At 38.4% G+C, this 10,058-nt stretch overlaps 1 long non-coding RNA gene across 3 annotated transcripts in view; it reads left to right on the top strand.

Moving 5' to 3' along the window:
- LOC144063706 (uncharacterized) overlaps window positions 1–10,058 on the top strand; it is a 79,128-nt gene that overhangs the window by 21,442 nt on the left and 47,628 nt on the right. The gene's annotated exons all lie outside the window — the stretch shown is intronic.

The following is a 10,058-nucleotide window of genomic DNA, read 5'->3' as shown; positions in this document are numbered from 1 at the left end:
TTGGTATGATGCAGTGCAGTGCTACACCACCACAAACTACAACTATAATAATAAACACATGTTAGGTGAATATCTTTGTGTCAATCAAAAATAGGCATTATTATTGTTGTAATAGCAGAATATGTTATTATTATATTGTGCAGAAATTACATTTCATACTTGCTTATCGCTAGCGTCAGGCCGAAAAAAACTCCAAAATAGTCACTTTTCTGGAGACCCCAAAAACGCCATGTTTGTTCAACTGTTTACATTTCATCATCATAAAGAGAAAGACATTTTCGACACTTTACATTGATAGTAATTTGTAAAAATAACACCCCCACATGTGGACTGAACAACAGTATAGATTTTTGAAAAAATATTAGATTTAACAAATTGTGACCTGTTTCGGCCCGATGCCAGCGTTAATGACATACTAGCTTACATTGCAGTTAAATACCTCCACTAAGTGTGAAAGCAAAAATGTAATAGAGTGTTTTGATTTGATTGATTTATAAAAAAATATATATGTTTTCAAATGTGTGCATAGCACAAAAAAACAAAATTAAAAATATACACATTACACCGTAAATATTATCCCCTACTGAAAAAAATTAGGACTTGCAGAACGAGTATCATTTTTGTTTGGCTTTCTTGTTAGTTGTTTTTGGTAATTGACATAAAAACTGCACAGGGGAGATGCTTGATACTGCTTTTTTACCCCCGCCCCTTTTTCTTTTTTTTTTAGACCAATACCAGTCCAGTACAAGGACTCTTGAATAGTAACCGATACCAATTACTTTTTTTTCTAGAGCTCAGTGTTGTTCATTCTGTAATTTTACTGATTTGACATGTCATCATCATTGCTCTCTTTTTTTTGTATGTGGGTGAGTGCGTGCGAGTGTGTGTGTATTCATTAGTTCACCTAAAACCTATTAAAAAATCCCATACCGTTCACCTAAACCGAACACTTCAGAATCCAGCCAGAGTCGTGAGGCCGTCAGGAGACCCGAGGAAGGACCAAAGAAAAGAAAGGAAAGTGAAATCCAGCACCGACCAGACACCACCCACCAGGCCACCAACCAGAGTCCTTCACCAACCCCAGAGACATCTAAATTACGATACCAATTATTGATACCACTAGTACTGATTTGATACATAAAATACCCCTCCCACCCAAAAAAGGAGATAATTTTAAAGGTGTCCTAAGGTGAGCTTTGCAACGACAACAACAACCATCCTCTGGATGCCCTAATACTGTATCGCAGGGGCGGCTTCCGTGAGTCGGCGGCGACGTGGGGCTGCCGAGCGGCTTCCGCGACCAGAAACCAGCCATTCCCTGCTCTCTCGTGAAGGTCCACTGCCGCCGGTAGCGCCGACCAGCTTCCGCGAATATTATAATGAAGGTGGGGAGAGGGGTTCAAAATTGTGAGGGTGGAGTTTGTACTGAGCTATTGATCTATAAAACCGAAAAATGTGAGGTTAGTGACGTATAAAACTGATCTGCTGAACCAGCCCTTTTGACACAAACTGCCATAGACAAGGGAAACATGGGTCATTTTTCTCACAACTCTGGGGACTTATTCAGGGTGGGGGTACGCATATTATGATATGATATGATATGATATGATAACTAAAACAAATGCACTTTTCATTTCAGGTCCCCTTTAAAGAAAGACTTATATATCCTAATATAGCACTTTTCCTTAAAATTGCATGAAATAATGGCAATTTTCTGTTCTTCATAATTGTAATTTTCAGTTCCTCATCATAAAACGGCTGGAGGACGGCCGTTGTTGCGAGTACAGATAGAAATAAGGCCAAGTATCAGCCTGATACTGATGTCTCGTTGGTGCTCGCTCATTCCTACAACGGTATATTTACACAGGAAAAAGTCAGATAAAATTGTTACAAGGAATTTGGTTCCTCTTTTCGACACTTGAACACAATGAAACTGTTTCTCTGTCTTATGATGTACTTTTCCAGAAAGTAGCTAACAGATGAACAAACGAAAGCGGATCTACTAGAATCAGATAATTTTTCTTTTTCATTAGGAATTTAGATTCCCTTTTTGCCGTTTGACCAACATTGGGACCCTTTCCCCTGACTCACTATAAAAAATTGTCCTGTCCTTAAACCAGGAAGTGGGCTGCGAACATGCGAATGGACAAACCTACGGGTGTTTATATTATTCACAGTTCAACCTTCGTTGTGGTGTGCACCTTTTTTGTTTTGTTTTTTCTCATATTTACAATTACAAAGAAAGGCTTGTCTGCTAATTGTTTGTCATGTATGCTTTGCACTAATTATATACAAGTTCCACATCAAGGACCACTTAGGGTGATAAGCTTCAGCACCACGGACAGCACTTTCAGACGCACTTATTCAACATGCGGCGTGTAGTTGAAGACCTTTTGCTGTGACAAGCTTTGACCTTTGTGTCAAGTCGTTTGATATATTTGGGCTCAGGCGTGTGGCGTTGCTCTGTGAGAAGAACTTGCATAGAGACATGTCAATGCGTGGTCAATTTTTACACTGCTTGGAGAAGCGCGATTGGAGAACGAATACATGCGCCCAGCTTTAAATAAACTCACGCCAGATTGTTTTAGCGTTCTGTGTTGTTGTAAAAACAAATGGCTGTTGTTGTATTATCAGTTAGCGATCAGTGATGCACATGGCGGCCGGGCCCTGCAGCCCTGTGTATTTGTGTGCGAGCGCCCTAACACGATTCAGATGTTGCACGTCGCTCGTCCGTGAGGGGAAGAAATGTTTCGTCACAGCAGAAAACAATTTGTTGGATGCAGCCAAGCAGCACGCATTCTCCCTCCTTTACTTTTTTTTCTCTCCTCTCTTCTAAACTACTTAGGAAGGCTGTAGGGGTTTCCCCTCTCTGGAAAGGATTGTCAGCCAAATGTTTGCATTTCAGGGAGTTAGACAATTCAAAGTTGGTTTACATTACTTGAAGGGGCCATCTGAACAAATGGATGCATGTCTAAACTAAGAATATTATATGATGTAGACACAAATGATTATTTCATAATGACTGAATACTGTCACAGTTCAAAATGTACAGTGGAACCTGAAGTCTAACATCCCTAACTGTGTTTCAAACAAATAATTTCCATTTCCGAGTTTACATGGAGCCATGTATTCCGATTAGAATGAATCCGAACGGCTAAACGGAATCAAAATGCTCCATATAAACACCTCAGTTGAAATGAAAAGGCTGAATCCGAATTGAATTTGATTCAGAACCACAGGGTGGCCATGTAAACACTTCAATCGGAATGGCGAGGCTGCGTGATGCTCTTTCTTGATGTAAATGCGTCATGACGTTGTCGTTTCCACCCACTAAAATGGCGTTGTCTCTCCAAGAGTTCGTCTGCGAGGGGAGAACTTGTTTTCAAGTACTTGAAACCTGTTTTTATCAAGACGTTACTTCAATAAAAGTGTTGAAACTATCACAACTAGTGTGCTAAATGATGAATGAACTCCCATCTTGATAAATCAGATGATCGATGTCCGTGCGTCCCGCGGTTGATCCAATTAAAGAAGGGGAGCATATAAACGACAGAACGAAATGGATCACGTCACAAACCGGTGACCACAGACCTTCATTTGGAATGATTTCAATAGGAATAACTAAAAAAGTCTCCATGTAAAACCCGGCTAATAAGAAACATTTCCACTAATTTAATGATCTTGAAATCAGTGCCATCCATTGACTCCACCAACAAAACTCTTACTAATTTGAATTCTAATTAGTATTTGTTTGAAAAGTAATACTGATTTCATATTAAGTCTATTGGTGACATGCTTCAGTTATGATATTGTATTGCACGGTAGTTCCTGAAGTGTTATGGCCTTCTTGCAACTTTTAGGACCTTGTTACCACATTCAGATTAGTTGTGGTTGGCGGTTATTCGACCCCCCTCCCCCCCCCCCCCCCCTTCTACATTACTGGTGGTGTTGGGATTGTGGCACACCAGGCCCAGTTGGTAATTCCCAGCCACTTAGAGGCAACTTGACGCTTGAGGTAGCAAGAGTCAGGGAAAGGGGGCCATTAAAGTTGTAGGCCAGTCCTCTAGATTTATTAAATTTGGAGGAAATCTTATGCAACCAACAAGTGTTGAGATGTGGTCACGATTCTGTTTTCTTCCCAAAGAATCTGAACGCCTTGCGGTTTTGGCTTAAATCAGGCAGACTCCAGATCGGCAAATGTTAGGGACTCGACCGACACTGGTTCCCTCCGGCTCCGTTGGTCATACCTTAAATGAGGCTTGATTGCTTATGCCTGGAAGGAAGACATCATTAGGGACCAGCAGTTTGGCTCAGTGATTCTAATTGTTTCATTGCGTTTTGGGCCAGTTGCTTTGAGCACATTACAGTCCTCAAACCACCTCTGCACAAATGGGCTTGGCAGTTAAGTTTAATTAAAGACACATTAAACCTCTTAGAGATGCAAAGAAGATCTCCCTCCGAGAAAATTTACACCACAGTGTCAAATAAATACATTAATGTTGATTCATTTAAAGTCACCATTTTGTTCTTGTTAACCACTGAACACATCATTTGGAATGTTCTACTCTTTGAGTGGAAACAAACACGGATCAGTGGGTCTACTGTGGCAATCAGACCAACAGATGTAAACACCTCTTTGTCAGGCAGTGTCTGAAGGTGAGCCAGCCTTCTTCAGCCATCGGATCATGTAAACAGATGTTTGACGATTTTGACATAGAATACCAGGACTAATGCTTTGCAATTTTGAGTTTATGAATCACACAGTATTTGGCATGTTTAAAAAAAAAAAAAAAAAAAATCTTAATTGTGATCATGTTTCTTTCATTTTTATGAAACATTCACTTCTGTAGTCCATTAGTCACTGACATAAATATCATAAATCATAAATATAAGGGTTGCACTTTTAAGAGGAAGTGGAAAAGTACAAGCTATTTGGAAGTTAAATAGTGGGACACCGTACACACTGCACATGTACCTTTGCGGATTGCGGATGTTTGGCTTTGTGTAGCGATCCAGATGATTGTATCCCAACCTGTCTTTCATCCCCTTGACTCCTTGTGATCCATCAGAACAAACGCACCTATGAAGGTCAGAGGGCTACAGTGTCATTTCCAATGGAGACAACGCAGAACAGTCTGGCGCGGGGGCGGCTGGTCTTCTTCAGCCGCCACTGTCCTCTAAAAATCGACACTGAGGACGGATAGTTTACTTCTTAGGGCAGTGCCGAATGAAGCTTGTGACCTAATGTGAAGTCATAACAAGGGCTAATTATACATTCAAAAGCAAAGTGATGCCATATTTTGATTTTTTAACGCGCAACCTTGCATCTGTGAAGCAGACATCTCCCCTTGACATTTGCCTTAAAGAAATATCCATTCCCGTACGCCAACACCACTTAAGGCCTGATGACCCTTATGGCCCACAAACAACCCTCAATAACCTCACGTAGCGCTAAAAAAAAATGTATAGCAGGTGTTGTTTGACTGCTCTGCATGTTGTAAAAAAATGCTCATCCAATTTTGTGCTGGCTGTGTTTACACGCTATTTTTTAAGATTGTTTGCGATGGAACACGATTCACAATTTTATTTTGGATCACATGCACAATTTTTTTTTATGGTTGTATTTGTAACAATAATTGAAATCTCAAAATGGGCCATTTTATCTTCAATCTTGAGGAAGATATGGCATTTTCATTTTTATCGAGAAAATGGTGTTCAATGGACAGTTAACTTTATTATTGGAAACTAATTGCTTTGTTGAACATTATTTCTGATTCAAACACATGTACACACACTCTCATAAACAAGTAAAAGATACATTGTCGTCAAAATGTATTTATTACATTTTTGACATTCCCTAATGGTCAGTCCTGCAACATAGCTCATGTTTCTTACAAGTATGTTATGAATTACTGTAAGTATATTATGTATAAGAAATGCTTGGGTGCAGCTGCGAGCATATGAATTACGATATGGTTTGTGGTGATCCATCACGTTGGCCCATTGTGAAGTATATGTAATTGTTGCACTTTGGCTGGCTTTGGCTATATTGGCAAACTTTTTAGTGTTAATGAAATAAACTCAGTGACCTGAAGGCTAATGAAATTTAAAATAAAACAATAATTGTGTGAGGTTACTTCATTATACCATCATTTATCATATTAAATGTATATGAGCAATAAAGAATGAATTTTGGAGGGAAAAAACTGTTTCCAGGTCTGGTTTACTCAGCGCCACAAAAAGCAAAATAAAACCACACACCTTGCCAACAGCTCCTAACAGAGTTTAGGCAAAGCCCAGTGGAGCTGAATGGCTATCACTGAAATATTGATAGAGCGACTGAGGGTGTTAGTTCTTGGTGAATAATGCAAAAGGAAGATTAGTTCTGGTTTCAGAGAAAGCAGATAAATTGATTATTCGGCCAGCAAACTCGCAATGTTTAATACTAATAATAAAGTCTGTTAACTTGTGTACATAGTTATACAGTTTAAACAAAATAAGACAATATAATTCTTTTTACTCCAGGGCTGCATCCTAGTCTTGGAATTTCATAGTTTTAGTATGTGGAAAAGTTAATAAAAAACCTGCACATAGTTCCTATCAGTGATGTTAGCAACAATGTTGACGCTTACTTAACTTTGCTTCACTAATAATAGAACTTTGAAGCACGGGATGCAGGGTTGCAGTAGTAATAATATTTACTATTGTACTCGTATTTTTTTTAATACAAATTAATGTTCCGTCTTCATGATTTTTGTAGCCATTATTTACATTTTAGAGCTGAACATAGTAGCATAGTACTCCATTGCTTGAAATTCCCACTGCCAATACCAAATGAAAGAAGTAGGTGTTGTGTTTATATGGCAGAAAGTACTAATCTGTTTAACTGTGCAATGCCCGAGTTTGTTTGTGCTTCAGATTATGGGGGCATAAGGCAAGGGGAAAAAAATGTTATATTTTGGATTCTGATGTTATTTCTGATCAGTGAGAAATGTAATTACAGTTGTCATCTCCTTAGTAATGTGCAATGCAAACAAAATCAAACTCTACTTTGTTGATATTTGTTGTGGTTGTTTATACAGACAAGTACAAAAAAAGCTAGACCGTTTTCTGCATAATTGGCAGTTTTTCATTCATGAATATTACTTGCCACAAAACTAGAAGGAATGAATCTACCCCCTTTTTGGCATAATTGCTTGGCCTCAACAGAGATATGCACGGTCTAATTTGAATGGCATTTTGTCACATGCATCTTCTGGTCATGAAAAAAAAAATGTGGTTTACATCCTTGGCAGTGGACAAGCATGAAATGAGTCATGAGGTTTTAGTATTCTTTAATTATACTGCCACCAAATACTTTTAAAACCGACCATCATTTGTTTCAACTGGCCCCAAACTGAGCACGTCCCATGTGAGCATAATAAAGTTTGACATTCTGCATAAACTGGCACATCTGTCACAGTCCAGACATGTTGGTTGTTAAAGACAGACAAACAAACGGTACACAAAATAGGCAAGCTGGTGGTGGTGTGGAGGGGAGGAGGTGGTTGGTTGGTTCGGGCTAGGGTCAGCCAGAGAGAGAGAGAGATAATTGTCTGTGATGATTGATGATTCTCATGGCATTTTTGTTTATTTCATCAGGCAGGAAGTGGAAAGCCGAGCACGCCTGTGACCAATCAGTGGTCATCATTAAAAGAGCGAGACAAGCGCCAAAACCAATCAGAGGCAGATTCATTTGTAGGTGCAACAAGAGAAAGGTAGTTGAAGGCAGGCCACGTTTGTAGAGTAGAGGAGGCAAAAGTTATGGCCAGTCAATTCTGTAATCATAAACAAAGAGCTTGCAATTGTGCTTGAAGTTTACATACCCCTAGGATATGTAAACTTATGAGCATGGTGAGAAAAAGGCTTAATGCCCATAAAATCCAAAATTCTGTGACAATTGTTTTCAGAGGTTGAAGTTGACATGAGTACAGATGTGCCTGTGAATTTTGGTGACTATTTATAGCATTTGTGTGTCTTTTTTTTGTTTTGTACATTTAAAGTTTACATATCCCATGTGTATGTAAACTTTAAATGTACAAAACAACTGTATTTAACTTACGTATCCCATGTGTATGTAAACTTTAAATGTACAAAACAACTGTATTTAACTTTCGTTTTAGATTAAAATGCCTCTGTGTCATAAAACTTTGATTGATTGATTGATTGATTTGTTCATTTAACATATAAACTAAGTAGAAAAAATAAAATAAAGATTTAAAAGAAGAGAAGAAAAAAAAACGTATACAAGCATTAGTCACAGTTTATATGTTCAAAAGGGAGTAGGAAGAAGTTGAAAACTTAGTCCTACCCCTTATTCGTTGTATGTTTTGACCTGGTTATGTATACAAGGTTACCTTGACATGCGTACATTTGCCAGCAACATATGTACATGAAATTCATAGGCCTATACCATAATACATTTATGAATTATATCCTCATACTCACATATACAATTTGCATTACACTCATACTGATACATCTTAACATTTATACAATTTTAACAGCTCATGTCAGATTTAAGTTTGTTTTTATTTATTTTTTACTTTGCTTTTAAACATTTTTTTTTTTTATTCAGCAAGTGACTCACATCTTTTCAGGTCAGTTCCAAAATGATTCCACAAATTAACATTACATAAACACACCTTTGCTTAATGTTTGTTTTGTTTTTGTAGACACTTGTTCTCCTTATGTTATAAGGACTCTCTCTAATTTCAAACAGCTTCTGAGTACTGTGCAGAGTAAGTTGTTGTGTACTTTGTACATTATTTGTGCTATTTTAAACTTGACTAAGTCGTAAAAAATGTCATTGTATTTGATTTAATAAATAGTGAATGTGTTGGTTCTGTAGATTTTTAGCAATTAATAATTCTTATGGCTCTTTTTTGCAGTTTGAAACCAGGGTCAGTATTTGTTTTATATGTGTTTCCCCAGATTAAAGGCAGTTCAGGGAGCATTGCTGCTGCATTAACACCGTGTGTAGCTATGCCTTTGGCTTTTTGTGACATATTGGGGGTTATGGGTTGCCAAATCGGAGGTCAGTGAGTTTTTAGGAAATGCATTTGTTATACAGTACTTTAGAGATTCCACGGTTTTATTACCTCCCATGATATGCTAATTGTTTTCATCTGGTTAAATAATTGTATGTATTTTCCCACAGAGGACAAATTAGGTATCAACTATAATCTATGATGCTGTATGCATTTAAAAAAAAATTTTTTTTAAAGAACATTTGTTTCATTTCTGATAATAATCTGGATACTGTTAACCAATTGTTGTGCTGATCCCAATTAGGCTTGTCAGGCCTTGGCAGGGTCGGATGAGGGTCAGAGGTCACAATGTGATAGCATTATGTGCACACTCGCCAGACTACCATTGTCTTGCATTACTTTGGAACAAGACACCTGCAACGTTCCATGCACCCAGGTTGAATTTCAGGTGTCAGGTTCAAGTGAACTGTATGGCCTCATGTATACGCACAGGCCTGACCGCCATCACCCGGTACAAGAGAGGGCAACAAGAAATGAAAGGCAATTTTGTCTGCACTCTGATGGGAGAACAAACTGCAGCACACAAACCTGTGTGATGTGGTGAAGCCAGTCAACCATCCCTAAAGTGTGCAAAAGGCTGGAGAAGTCGACTGTCTAGACACTCACAAAGCAACGACACACAAGCTGCAGGAGACACAATGAAAAAGGGATTGGGCAGAAAAGCCTTTGAAAGTAATGTGACTGATGAAATTCACTTTACAAATAAGTCAAGATTTTTTTTTTTCATACTTGTGTACGTCTCGCTTGAGAAATCACCCTAGTCCTGCCAAGAAACTAAGACATCTAAGTTTTCAGTCTTGCATCATCCCTAAATTGTTTGCATACGTCCGCAGTGCGCAATGGTATTGTCGTAACAGAATGTTGTAATGCTGTTTTGTGGTAGCCATTTGCTGACCGGGCAAATTCTACTTGTTTGTACAAGACAAAAACAAGCATATTGCATCCATCTGCATTTTTATCTGGTCTTTA

The sequence above is a fragment of the Vanacampus margaritifer genome, chromosome 14 (assembly GCF_051991255.1).
Source record: "Vanacampus margaritifer isolate UIUO_Vmar chromosome 14, RoL_Vmar_1.0, whole genome shotgun sequence".
Classification (NCBI taxonomy): Eukaryota; Metazoa; Chordata; class Actinopteri; order Syngnathiformes; family Syngnathidae; genus Vanacampus; species Vanacampus margaritifer.
The sequence above is the reverse complement of the archived record's forward strand: the minus strand, read 5'-3'. Positions and strand labels throughout refer to the sequence as shown.